General features: G+C 43.8%; 1 long non-coding RNA gene across 1 annotated transcript in view; it reads right to left on the bottom strand.

Annotated features, from left to right (window-relative positions):
• Nucleotides 1–14,587, bottom strand: part of LOC144365196 (uncharacterized) — a 43,617-nt gene extending 29,030 nt beyond the window's left edge. The window contains exon 1 of the long non-coding RNA XR_013423488.1: nucleotides 14,417–14,587. This is a non-coding gene — a long non-coding RNA (uncharacterized LOC144365196). The remainder of the gene's footprint in view (nucleotides 1–14,416) is intronic.
• Between the last annotated feature and the right edge of the window lie 202 nt (nucleotides 14,588–14,789).

Genomic DNA, 14,789 nt, shown 5'->3' with positions numbered 1-14,789 from the left:
GGAGGGAGGGAGGGAGGGAGGGAGGGAGGAAGGAAGGAGTATTTCAAATTTCCTTCTTTTATTCCAAAGCAATGCTGGGCTCTCAGTGACCCAACCACTTTTCCCTGGAATTTCGCCTCCAGCTGAAAGCCGTGGAGATTCTCTGGCAGGAAAGTCTTGACAAGTTCATCTGTTCATTCAAACATGCCCCGGCCCACCCCACCACTAAACAAATGACTTCCGTCTCCTTTATGCTCGCGCTTAATTTTTATTTCTCTTAATGTTATTGAGTTAGGCTATATTTACTACAATTGTGTATTTAAGGATATCTATTATACAGTAAGTTTGAATTTCATAATGGTTTTATTTGTTAGCTATTTCTTAACCTAAGTATGTGGCAACTTCCTATTGTTCCACCTAACTTATTTAACTGTATTGTTTCTTGTTGATTAAAATTGAGATTAATCAGCACGTTATTTCTTACTGACTTTCTCTCAGCCTTTCCTTTATGGTTAATTTAAATGAATTTTAACGAACATCTTCCAAGTCCATTCCAAGTCCCTTCTTTCCATTTTATTGTTATACAGGATCTGCCCAAATCTCTGACACAGATACTGCATGAGTTTACCTGGCTTTCAGTCTCCTGAAAAACATGTTCCAGTTTTCCTTGTGGTCAGTTTAATCTTCCCAAAGCACCACCCTGGGTGCCCTAAAACTTAAGACCAGGCTCGGAGCTTCCAGGGAATTCTGCGTTCACGTTTGGTCCCTTAGCTACTGAGTGTGTGCTGCCTGCCGTTAGAGTACTTCCAAAAACCTGTGGCATCTAGCAAAGTGATCGCCGTACATGACCAGACAAGTTTTGGACTGTACAACTGTGGGATGGCCATTCTTAGGAAGTGGCTCATGAACAACCCCACCCTAGAGCCGTAGGATGAGATGGCCACGTTTAGCACCTACACCCAGCAGGTCCCCCATAAGCAGTCGCAGGACCCGGCTGAAACTCAGATCCAGGCATGGGAATCTTGTGAAGCTCTTAAATCTCTCTAATTTGGAATATCACTTTGACCTCAAGTTCTGAGGAACAGGTAACACTTACAGTATCGCCACCTAGTTCAGAAAGTGTTTGCATCCTCAAGCAAACGTTGTTGACCGTCTTTCAGAGGCTCAAGAATGGTGCCAGCCCTTGGCTCCTCCCAAGGAAGAGCGTTCCCTGCGCTCCCCCGCTCTGCACTGGTGATCCCTTTCCTGATGTTCTGTACCATGTGGTGGCTCAAGACCTGCCCAGGGTGCCAAAGGGAAGCTGAGAATTTCAGCAGTTATTTCACTGGTTTATTCTGATGGTTGATGTGGTGATTGTTAATTAGCTAGTTATATCCTCTGACTCTGCTCCTCTTTCTCCTCCAATAAAGAATAAATGCTATAAAACAGTTCCCTGACTGTGTGTGTGTGTGTGTGTGTGTGTGTGTGTGTGTGTGTGTGTGTACATCAGTGACTTCCTATAGTGTAATGTACTTTGGTGCCTTTTTCCCCTGGTTGTGACACTTCATGAATAACTGGGAAACATGACCTGGCAAGTAATTATTGACTGTGAAAGTGGGATGAGCTTTGTGTGGCGTGGCCAGCCCTACAGGGAGCCCTTGGAACTGATGTCCAGAAAATGATTGAGTTTGAACCTAGAAGAGATTAAAACATAACGGGGTCTGATTGGTTTTTGGAAATGTTTCTTATGTGTGAAGAGGAGTCCTGGATAAGGCAATAGCTCAGATTTACCGAGCAAATGAGAAAAGGAGACGCCATGGAGCAAGCCATACAAGGAGGAAGAGGATGTGGGCCCTGCTGTTGCAGCCAAGCTGGGAGCAGAGTGCACAGAGCTGCAAACACTGGGGGAGTATCACCAGCTTTTAGGAATGCACACTTAACTGTAAAGTTTCCTGTGGGAAAAATAAGCAAATATGCAAAACATCAGAAAGAAAATGCCATGGGGAATTTCAACCCTTCTTAAATACAGCGTGTCTTGGCGTAAGTACAAGGAGAGGGCTGGAGTTACTTCAGTTCCCAAGCAGGGCAACTGCGGCCCAAATGATCCACTCAGGCAGAGGTCACATCCACACTGCTGAACTGGGGGAGCAAGGGGGGGATTCTGTTCGTATATAACCTTAAAAATCCGAAGAGCAATCTGAGGTAGCTTGTATTTAAATCTAGAGTGGGAATGAAGAGAAATGAGGAAGAAGCAAAGCTAAGGATGCAAAGACTGTGTGTGTGTGTGTGTGTGTGTGTGTGTGTGTGTGTGCACATGTGTGTGTGTGTGTGTGTGTGTCTACAGTGTGGGAAAGGGCAGCAGAGCCCTGAGAGGCAGCAGGAGCGGCAGGCAGTTGGATGGCTCTGAGGGTGTGCTCTGGGACCAGCTCCACCCGGGGAGCTCCGCGGAGGCTGCAGGAAATTCTGCACTTGTCAGGACTGTGGGTCCAGCCTGGGGAGCCCTCACTTCCATTCCACAGTGTGGAGACCGTGGCTCCCAGGCAAAAGTGGGGGCTGCAAGGAGAGGGCCACCATTGCAGGGAAGGGGCTGTAGGAAGCACGTCTTCAGCCAGATGCCCCCCCCCAACACAGTCGGAACCAGTTTAGCTCCATCCTGCAGAGAGTGTCCTCAAGAGCATCAGGGAACTTCCTCTGGCTCTTCCCCAGTTTCACCTCCCTCCTCGCTCAGCACACACCTGGGGAGACTGGAGAGCGGGTCCCCTGGCCCCTTTTTGGTCTCCTTTCATCAGATACTGAAAGCGCTTCTCCTTATTCAGGGGAGGGGCGTTTTGATCCTTACACCGCGTCCTCAGTCTCTGCACAATGCTTCTTAGAAGTGGTTTTGTGAATGATTTTATCTAATTGGCCAAGCCAATTAAATTAAGTGTTCAAGAGGCTCACTCTCTGTGGTTTTCAGTGTGTTTAAGGCATCGTTTCTGTACTTGGCTCCATGGGGCTGCGGGCGTGCAAGCACATAGGTTCATATGTGACCACCCAAGTGTTCTCACCAGAAAATTTCCAAAACGTCTGTTCAGAAAAATGCCTAATGCGGTGAAGACAGTGTGAAGGATAGTTCCTTGACTTGTAGAAGTTTCTAGACCTGATAAGAAACACCAGTTGGCCTCTCTACAAATGGTCAGCCTTGTTTTCTTGGAGGATTGAGGTGCTATTTCTGCTTGGTCAGGTGTGTTGTATCAAAGATGCACACAGGAAGTCAGGGAAGGGGAAGGAATGGCCTCTGTAGCAGGGCTAACATTTCGAACCTCAGCAAAATAGAATGGTTTTGTTGTTGTTGTTTGTTTTGGTACCAGGATTGAAATCAGGGGCACCTAACCACAGAAACATTGAGCCACATCCCCAGCCCTATTTATTTTTTTATTTGAGACAGGATCTCGCTAAGTTGCTTAGGGCCTTGCTTAGTTGCTGAGGCTGCCTTTGAACTGGAGATCCTCCTGCCTCAGTCTCCTGAGTCACTGGGATTACAGGTGTGCACTACGTTATCTGGTTCCAAAGTGGAGTCTTCAATAAATGACTTTTCTCACTTTCCTCCCTGACACAAGGATCAAATTGCCAATGACTTTTCCAGGGCAATGGTGATGTAATGCTGAATCCTAAGCAAGCAAAGGCTCCTGCACCCACTACCTTGAGAGCTGACAGGCATTCTAGACTCAGGTTATCAATAGACCTTTTCAACACATGGAAGATAATCTACTTAAAATTCCCCACGTTTCCAGCCCCACACTTTTCAGCACCTGTCCATCTGACATGCTACAAGTTCAACTTCTTTTAAATAAAAACTTTGCCTTTCTTACACACACACACACACACACACACACACACACACACGTGTGCGCGCACACGCACACACCCCAGAATATAAGTTCACAAGAGCAGGAACTTTATTTTTGTCTCTTTTGCTCACGGCTATATCTCCCACACTTAGAAAAATGGTTGACACAGAATATGCACTTAAATATTTGTTGCATGATAATGCCTGTCTCCATCGGGGTTTCCTCTGAAGTCAACATTTGACCTTCTCTCCCACCTTACCGAGCTGGAAGCAGATCACTTGCCTGGCTCAGAGATCTCACAGTCTGTCCAACAAAGGCCAGGAAAGATCTGACCAATAGCATGTGCAGGGGTGAGGGCTGGGGACCACTCAGCCACCTCTGGGCAACCCCAGGCTCCTGGGAGGTGTATTCCACTGGCTTATTTTGATGACTACAGGAAAAAGACAAACTAGTTGGTTATGTTTTCTGACTGGTGCATGCATCTCTCCGCAAATAAAGAATAAATGCTGTAAATCGATCCTCTGGCGTGTTCTACCTGGGGTTTTCTGTGTCGGCCACTTCTAGTTTATTGTCACTGAGTCCCCATTTCCTCTTGTTGTGATGCCTCGCGTTTACCTGGGCAATGTGATGACAGCACAGACGGGTCATAAACTTCACTTCCTTCGTGTACATTGGACAGTCCTCCCTTCCTTTCTCTTTTTTTTTCAAACAAACAGTTCAAATCAAAGTTTTCAACTGAAGTGAAGGAGAAAGATAAGGACCGGAACCCCAGAGAAAGCCTGTCGCGGAAAAATACTCCCCGATTCTGTGGTAAGTATTTTCCATACCTCTTTAAAGGGAAGTTCCTTTATGGAGATGGTGGCGTTGGGTCTGACTTCCCTAAATGTGTGTAGGCTCTGCCCAGAAGAACGCTCACTCCTTTATTCAACAAGCACTCAGCGGCACCCATTCTGTGCCAGGCCTGTGCTAGCCGCTGGGGACTGAGCTATGAACAAGACAGACCCAGTGGCTGCCTTCCTAGTTTGAGCTTAGTGATCCTTGCTAACACAGTCACCTGAAGCCCACCAGAGAGGTTACTGCACGTCTCAATCCACCGTAGACATGTGCAAAGGGCCAGCTAGTAAATAAATGCTGTAGGCCTTGTGGGCCACATGGTCTCGACGCAACCCAACTCTGCTGCCTTAGTGGGAGAGAAACCCTATGCAATGCACTAATGGATGACTGTGACTATATGCCAATAAAACTTTATTTACAAAAACAGAAGAACAAACAGTCTTCTCTTTGCCCACCATGCTCTGCTTTGACCTATTACATTCAGATGCTAGGGATGTGACTCAGGCAAAACTTTTATTTTTTGGTCTCAAACTTCCACATAGTTTTTATCTGAAGATTTATGAAAGTCGCACTCTGTTAAGACTCTTTCAGGTAGCATTTCAGTCAGGGTGAAGAGTACAGGCTACGCTGCAGCTCTGTCTCTGATCATAAATGTCAAATCTGCGTGTTGTCCCTGTCCCTGTTCTGACTCCAGATGTTTCCTACACACCATTTACTACAACGACCCTCTGACCCCCAACCACAGACTCTACGACCTTTGGCCTGCAGTTGTGAGATGGAGAGAGAGCAAGGCCACACTGCTGTGGTGTCTGCTCTGATGTCCCCACCTCTCACTTTGAACTTCTTCCGAGTGCCGCTGATGTGGGCTCTGTCTGAGCTCCATGCTATTCGTATCCTTGCCCAGTGTCAGATAGTTTTGGTTTCTCTCTCCGGATCCCTCTCCCCCATCCCTCTGCTCTCTCCCCGGGAAGGTCGACTCGTCTGGACAACATCAGAGGAATCCCAATCTCCCTTGCTTCCTTTTGGGTCCAGCTGAGGAAGATTCCTGGTAGGAGCACGGCAGGAGGGAGGATTCTGGTTCTCCTCCCATCAGGCCACCTCAGCCGGACGCATCCCCTCTCAGAAGCCTGGTGCTCCTCACAACACCAGCTGGCTCCCGCCTTCCTCACGTGGCAGCCACTCGCTCTCCTTGTTTCTAGGTGTAGGGTGGGAACAGTTCCTTAGACCCAGTTCATGTTCCTTTTACCCCTTTACTTCTCCTATACCTCATCCACATCTTTGAAATTTAGCCACTCGGTAAGCAAACCCTTCCTGGATTATTTCTGGTTTCTCTTGTGCCATCTGTTCCTGTGGGGACCCTAACGGATACAGTGGTTTAATTCATGGTTGCACTATCACTGTGTCCTCTGACAGAGTGCAGAAACCATGGAGTGATTTCTAGAAGTTGCTCCCTAAAACTCCCTCCAACATGGCATCTTAATGATCAAGTCATCCAAACATTGAATCTCCCCAAAGGTAGGATGATGCTGGTGAGAGAAGAGGAGCAGACGCCTTAAACCTAGATATCAGTAGATCCTTGGGGTCGGACTGATACGGCTGCCGGCTGATAGGGCTGTGGGTGGGACTGGACCAACCAGACCCAGAGACTCTATCCGCGGCAGCGTCCACCAGCTTTGGCAACTCAACCTAGCTGAACCTCAGGGCCATGCACAATCTTTAAGCAACTTTGTAGACCTCAGTCACAGAAGGTAGACTGGAGAGTAGTCTCTGGACACAACAAGCAGAATTTAAAGTAGCTGGAAGAACTCTTTGTCATGCACACTTTAGAGGTGCCTTATGAGGTAGTTAGGGACCCACTGTGGAGCCAGCTGTGGGATCCCACCCAGCTCTGAGTGATGTGACCTTGAAACAAGCGACTTAACCATCCTGGGTCTCAGCATCCTCATCTCTAATATAGGGCTAATAACAGGGCCTGCTCTGGAAATTAAATTAGCTCACATTTGCGAATATTTTGAACAGTGCTTTGTATGAAGTAGAAGAAGTATTGGCCACTTTTGAAGGAGACGCTCTACTGTCTGTTGTGCTGGATTCTGCTTGGCTGCTCTTGGAAGACCTTCCACCCCAGACATGTTCCTCTCCTTCTCCCTTTTCTTCTACCTCTTTTTCGGATAAAAGGACCTATTACAAGGCACAATGCCCTGGTATGCTCTGAACTGATTTTTATATGGGCCTTAATTTCCAAAGAGGGTTTAGTCCAAGTCCCAGTCGGCAAGTGTAGAATGTGCCCCTCCTCACTGTGTGTGCGGGGCATACCAGGTGCAGGGGACGCAGCACTGAGCCAGAAGCCCAATCCTCACCTCTGTGAAAGGGCTACAGAAAGATACAGCTCAGGCCGGAGACATGTCCTCCAAGCCACATTTAATTTAAAAGCAATCACTTGAGGAAATTCAGCTGTGAGCCTGGCCTGCTCCCATCTCCCCGAGTGCAGGGCAGCAAGCTGCAGGCTGTCACTAACTTATGCTCTTCCATTTAGACCCTCATGTCCCACCGTAGGCTCCTTGACAGGAGCACAGGCCCCTAGCCCCTCTGTTCTAGAGTCTTCTGGCAGGATGAACAGATTTCCAGTTTTCAGTAGTTGAAATAAAGAGAAAAGGCCTTCTTCTCACATTTCTACAATGAAAATGCTCTGTTTAGGGAATGTAACTGATAACATTTTTAACTTTAAAGGCCTTTACTTGCTATATAGAGTATCTTTGTTAAAGTCTTGACAGGTGCATTATGAATAAAATGCATCAGAAAGTTACATTAAGTTCAAAATGTTTCTGAAAACAAGTGGGAGAGCACTGCTGTGTGCACCAATTAAAAACATTAAAAATCTCCAAGATAGTGTGTTAAGTGGACGAGGCAGATTACAGGATAGTGTGTACAGCAGGCTATCTTTTCTGTATAAAAAGAGGAAAATTAAAAACACACATCTGTATTTACTTCTAGATGCATTCTTAAAACTCTGAATGCTACACCTAACACTAACGGCAATGTTGTTATCTGGGTGCAGGTGCGGTAGGTGAGGGTACTGGGCTGTTTATATATAGGCATACATATGATTTTTGAACCATGAGAATGTATTATTACCTCTTCAATAAATTTAGTTAAAAAAATAAGTGGGAAAATTCTGAAGCATTTGTGTTCCTTTTCTAGCTTTAAGTTAAGAAACAGGGGCCCCATGATGAAGACGTGGACCATCCCAGGCCTAACAGGCAGGTAGATGGCCAGTCACACAGTAAGGACACCTTCAAGAGAATCAAACGTACCATAAAAAATACATTTACCTGAGAATCAACCAGTAAGACCTGCAGAAAATGCAGCTATAATTGCCTGACAGCACCCTCTCCCCTCGAGTAGAGGAAGTTAACGCCAACACTTACAATCTAGCTGTGCTTGCTTCTTTCTCCTTCCACTTTACTTTCCAGCACGAGAGAAAGTTCCTTCTCCTACTAAAGGGACTGGTGGCTCATGCTTGATTTTTCTGAATCTTCTGGGCCACCTTTTCCCCTCTTGTCCAAGGTTCTTAAAGATCATGAACCAATTAGGAATGGATTTAGTTGCTCAAGCAAAACAAACAAACAAACAAAAATTCAGAAAACTTAAAACTCATTTAACCAGTTAGAGCTCTAATTTTCTTGCCAGAAACCTGTGCAATGGTGGCAGGGGTTGGGGAAGCAGTTCTTGTGTTCTCAGAGTTGCATCTGTTCACTTTATCTCTAGAACTTACCTCTGTATTTCAAGGGGGGAAAAAACAGGAGGAGAGGGGATTTCAGCTGAGTCTGTTCCATTTTTTGAGGGAAACATAATCCCTACCCCTAAGACTTGAAGTTCATGCACCTGGCTGGCTGCAGTTTTCTAACATGGTTACCCCTGGCTGCAGTGAAGGTTAGAAAGAGAAGTTGTTGGTGGTTGTTAGATCAGCTAGTATTTATCACTGAACTGATCAGAATTTTTTGTGGCCTTAGTCTAATCCTTTTGGTTTTAATAAATCAAATAAAATTAATTTAAGGACTATTCGTGGTCCTGTGACGGTTTCCTATTGCTATAGGTGTAGAAGTCTAGATACTGATCTTTGTCTCTATGGCCCTGAATAGTCTACCTCACACTGTCTTCCAAGTTCACCCCGTCACCTCTGGCTTCCTGAATCCAGCCACACCCAGTTCCTCTTACCCTCAGGGTGCTTTGTGATCTTCCTCGCCTTTGCTCCTTTGCACAGGCAATTCCCTCTGTCTGGAATTCTCCGCCATCTAGATCCATGACTAGGTGTCCTGATGCTCTCACTTCAGATGTCTTTTGGGGAGACTTCTTCTCTTTCTAGAGCAAAAAATACTCCCCTGATTTTACAATACCCCATGCTTTTCTTTCATTGAGCTTCTAGAAGTTATTAGGTGTGTAATTATGTTAATGTTTGTCTCCTCTCTATGCCAGAAGTGCTGAGGGAGAAGGCATTACCTCATCAAGTCATGAATGCATCCGAAGATCTGAGGACAGTTGTAGACACCTCAGAAGAGCTCCAAAAAACTGGCGGAATTAAGGAGTACTAAACTTATAGCAGAAAGTAAACAGTAAACATAAATGTCTGTTTCATAGTCTATTCTTACTCATCTTAGGACATTTGAGCTGGTTGTAGCTACTTCAATGCCATTAGCTGTGTGTGAATGTGTGTGTGTATGCGTGAGTGTGTGTGTGTGCACACACATTTAATGGATACAGGGTAAATGAAGTTCTTGGTGGTCAGAAATGAAGTCTCTCTTTTTTAATGCTGAATGAACAGTCCAAGACATTATGATATAGCAGTATAAATGGGAGAGGTTACCACTATTGAGGAAATTAATTTAGTGTCAAGTGGAATTAATGAAATAACACTAAATGAAATAATGTTGAAGAAATAAAGACTAGAGTGTGGTAGGAGAGCCCTAGAATTGGTCTTAAATTCAAATGTCACAAACAGTTCATTCTGTTCATGGATTAGGTACTAGTAAGTGCTTTGCACTGGCAGTAAAGCATTTAGCAAGATCCATTTCCTGTCTCTAGGAGGCTTGCTAGCGGAAGAGATGGCTATTACAGTGGAGATAAGTGAGGGCACTGTGAGGACACAGAGGAAAGGTGAGACCCCTCTCTGTGGAGGCTTTGAGTTGAATCACATGAAGAAGCTGCAAGAGGAACAAGAGGAGGAGGACCCACTTGTGCACTAGGGAGATGGACGGGGCTATGCAAAGCTGTGCAAACTCAAGAGCATTCCATGTTTCCTGAACCTGCAGAGTCAAGAATGACCAGAGGCCAAGTATGCAGGGGAAATTGTGGGAGACAAGGATGGACAACAGAGAGGAGCTGAGCTGAAGAGAGAGGAGATGTCCTTCCAAGCCTAGGATGCGGGTTCTAGAACAGCACTGGGGACCATCCAGCAATGGAGCAACACCATCTTGTTTGCATTTTATAAAGAGCCTCTGGCAACAGTGTGGAGGGCACAGTGGAGCAAGGAGCAGAGTGGAGGAGGAAGGAAATGACCTACTGAGCTATGGGACAGCCTCCGAGTGAGGGTGTGCAGAGAAACACAGCGACTGGAGAACTCAGCTTAGTGGTCTAGCTGTCTCTTTGCCTCTGTGGCGGCCCTCTCTAAGCCAGAGCTATCTTTCTATGACATAGGTCTGCTTAGGGCCTCTCTTACCTACACCCTCAGCATTGACCCATATAGGAAATCTGCATCTGTTGGAGTTCAGGCACAGGGTAGAAAGCAATCTAGCTTCTCAGGGAGCTTGGAGTTTACTAACCATAACAAGCACCCTTGAGGTAAGCTTCCAGGAAGGACACCCAACCAAGACCAAAATGGACATGCTCCCATTTTTGTTATCACCAGGAGTCAGGGATTCATGGCCATGACAGCAGCCAGGAACAGAGGATTAGGTAGGTGCCACTATGAAGGGGGTCCCAAGCCTATATGCAATGCCAACAAAATGAGTAGCTTACATACCCTCTCTCAGGGCTGCCTGAAACAGACACAGCAGAATCTGCCTCATTCCATTCAGCAGATTCTCTGAGTGTGGTTATTCAGCCAAGTATGACCCCGAGGTGTAAAGGGAGTCAGAAAAACAACTTTTGGTTTTCTACCTTTTTGTATGAAATAAAGCAGACTAAGTCATTCAGTGACTTCTGTTTTGGTATCCATATATACCAAAGTGTGTTCCAGGGAACTTAATCACAGAGCCACATCCCCAGCCATTTTTAAAATTTGGAGACAAGGTCTCACTAAGTTGCTCAGAGCCTTGATAATTTGCGGAGGCTGGCTTTGAAAAATAGTTCAAATCTGGTGTCAACTACAGATCCATGTATCTAAGAAGCTCAACCAATTTCAAGCACAAAATTCTTGAAGGTGATTATACTAAGGCACATAATTATTGAATTGCACTAAACCAGTTAAAAAGAGAAAAATCTAAAGAAGGCAGAGGGGAATAAAAGATGTTAAATATTGCTATGGCTTAAGTATGGTTTGTCCCCTCTAGAAGTCATCTTTAAATTGAATTCCAATTATTAGATATTAAGAGGTGAGCCCAGGTAAAACTTCAAGGGGTGATTAGGTACCTGCCTTCATGAGCAGATTAATCTATTGATACAATTAATTAATTAATGTGCTAATGGGCCAATGGGTTATCTGCAGAGTGTGTCTGCTGTAAAAGCCTGATTTGCTTCAGTCTCTCAAGGGCTCCCTGTCTTTCACCATGTGACACCCTATGCTGCCTCCAGATTCTGCCAGCAAGAAAGTCAACAGAAGATGTGGACCCTCAACTTTAGACAAGGACCATGAGTCATGATAAACCTCTTTATTTCTCCAGACTGTGGCATTGTTAATAGTAACAGAAAACAGTACCAAGTACAGAAGAATAAATATAAGAATTTCAGCAGATGTCTCATCAGAACTAATGTAAGTAAGAAGACAATGGTACATCTGGGGGGAAAGATTGTCAATCTAGAATTCTTTATTCTTCGTATTATTATTTGTTCCACTTAGTTGTACATGACAACAGAATGCATTTCAATTCATCATACACAAATGGAGTACAACATTTCAATTCTCTGGTTGTACACGGTGTAGAGACGAACCATTTGTGCCATCATATGTATACCTAGGGAAATGATGTCCATCTCATTCCACCATCTTTCCTATCCTCAAGACCCTAGAATTCTTTATATAGTGACAAGATCATTATTTTTAAATATCTATTTTTAAGCATACAAAAGCTGAAAAAATTTATACTCTGCAGTCCTGCATTATGAGAATGTTAAAGGAAATCCTTCAAGTGGAAGAAAAATGAGACCAGAGGGCAATATGGATCTATACCAGAAATCTGGAGAGCCAGGTAGTACCTATATGAATAACTATAAAAACCTCAAAAATAACCAGTATGATCAAAAAATAACAGTGTACTAGGGGTTTATAATGATGGCAAAATTAAAAAAAAATAAAGTGAATGATGTTTGCAGAAAGGCAGGGAGTGGAGCAAGGTACTGTGGTCAAATCTTATTTATGCTGTCCCTAAATAGAGCCATATCAAGGGCATGTTTCCCTTGAGCACAAAATTTAAGAGTAAGTCTCAGTGACAAATACTGATTTGACACAGTATTTTAAAATTAGTGGACAGAATACACAAATATTATTTAAAAAACATGGTGCAGTCATTGGAGCTTGAAGCAGAAGGAAAAAATCAGTATATACTCCCCTCCTGCCTGTGAATGATACATTCCAAGGTTTCAGTGGATATCAGAGATTGCAGAAAGTATCAAATCCTACATACATTATATTTTTTTCCTCTACATAAAACATATATACCTATGATGAAGTTTGATTTATAAATAAGCCAGTAATAGATTTCAACGACAACTAACAATAAAATGGAACAATGATTGCACACCTGTAATCTCAGTGGCTCAGGAGTCTGAGACAGGGGGATTGCAGGTTCAAAGCCAGCCTCAGCAACAGCGAGGCACTAAGCAACTTAGGGAGACCCTGTCTCTAAATAAAATACAAAATAGAGCTGGGGATGTGGCTCAGTGGTTGAATGTCCCCGAGTTCAGTCCCTAGTATCCCCCTGCAAAAATAATGGAACAATTATAATAATATACTCTAATCATAAATTGCCAGCATCACTGTTCTTGCACTTTGGGACCATTATTAAATAAAGTTACAGTTACTTGAACACAAGCATTATGACATTTTCCCTGTTGATATGATAACTACTAAATGCTACTAAATGATCAATAGGCAGGTAGCGTGTATGGATACAATAGACAAAGGGATGAGTCATGTCCTGGGCTGACCTAGCAGTACAGCTTATTTTAGTTTACAAAAATGTGCCACATCAGTTCCTAGTGGCCCTGCATATGCTACCTGGTGCCCAAACAACCTTTCATGAATTAGGAACATGTAATGTCCCCCATGGAATTTGGACAGATGAACAGTATATGCTTATGATAGAGAAACATTAGAGAGTTATAAGCATTAATAAACTTGTATTTTTGAATGAACATCCTGTTTACCAGTCTGAATCAATCAATCAATCTATCTCTATATCTAGATATCTGTATCTATGAATATATTTAGTTTATGTCAAACATTTCAATCTACTGTTATCACTCTAACAAGAAAAATAATGTTTTTGATGAACAAAAAGACAAAGTGACCCAAGAAGAAGAATTAAGGAAGGGGGCAGGAGATGGGGCGCCCTGGGAAGTCTGCAGGCAATCTGGTTGTAGTCCAGAGAAGGGGTTTGAGAGGGCAGAGCTGCAGGCGAGAGAGGAGGCTATGGGCATAACCCAGGTGGGAGGCTGGCCTGCCCACCCCTCTCCCCTGTCCACTTGGGAAAACTCTACAGACCTTTTGGATCTTAGTTGCAAAGGCAGTTCTCCAAAGTATTCTTGACTCCACCCTAAGCTGAATTTGTTGTTCTGAAATTTAATAAAATTATTTCTCTCACTATTCCATGCTTACTAGCATACATTCTTTGTTTCTTCCATTAGACCCTGAGTCTAGAGAACAGAGAGTATAATCCACTTAGTCTTTATGTACAAAGAATGTAACAAAGTCTTTGCATAGTTAATGCCAAATCAATGGTTTATAGACAAAAGGATGGATGGATGGATGATTGAGATGATATAATTTGAGGTAAGGAAAGAGTTTAAAATATTTGCTAAATTATCAGGGTGGATAACTAGGAGGATTCTGCCACTACCAATTAAAGTGGAAGGTGTAAGAAAAGCAAGATTTTTGGTGGCCCACAGTTGGCTCAGTTTGGGCTGTGAAGCCCTGGAGAGTGTACAGAACATCTATGAATCTTGGGCAGTTGTAACATGGGTTTCAGTATCCTCTTTGATAAAACCGAGGGTTTGGATAAATTGATCTCCAGTTTTTCTTCAAGTTCTATGATACCAAGTATAATACTTAAGGATAAATAAGAGTTTATCAAGATTTAACATTGATTTTAAAAGGTGAGAATGCTCTAGTTGATCAAGACCCCAATGGGGTACTTGTCTTTTTTTTTTTTTTTAAGTGTTTGGTTTTCTGACAGCTTCCTCCACTTTTCAAAGTGATTCATATCATTTGAATGAAAGTGATTTCAAATAGACTCGTGGTTGGCAGACAATTCTTGTTTCTGGAAGGTATTCTTTTTATCCCTGCTGATGAAATCTATGAGAGGTTGGGGGTGGTTTCAGGGACCAGGACAGGCCACAGGGGTGAGTGGCTAATTGTCACTTACCTACTAACAAGGATGAACAAGATGGTTTCCCAGTTCTCTTTCAGTCCTTAGATGCTGTTTTCGGTCTCCTGCTCTTTCCTTGAGCCAATATTTTCACGTCCAGGCCTAATAGTTTGCAAACCCTGAAACTCTTTCTGCCAAATCCAAATGCTTCTCTTTCCACCCTTAATGATGAACTCATACAACCTTGGACCAAAATACACTCCCATCTGCCAGAAGTCAATATTCTAGCTCCTCCTCTATCAAGATTGTCCCTCTGCCCAGAGCTGAAAGGTCAGGAAGATCAGAGCCAGACTGTATTATACTTTTCATATTGATTCTCCTTCTCAAAATTAAACTCTTTACAGACTCATGAATATTTTATTTGTATCGT

Source organism: Ictidomys tridecemlineatus, chromosome 6, assembly GCF_052094955.1.
Source record: "Ictidomys tridecemlineatus isolate mIctTri1 chromosome 6, mIctTri1.hap1, whole genome shotgun sequence".
Lineage (NCBI taxonomy): Eukaryota > Metazoa > Chordata > Mammalia > Rodentia > Sciuridae > Ictidomys > Ictidomys tridecemlineatus.
Note: the sequence above shows the minus strand (reverse complement) of the source record. Positions and strands in the feature narration are given on the sequence as shown.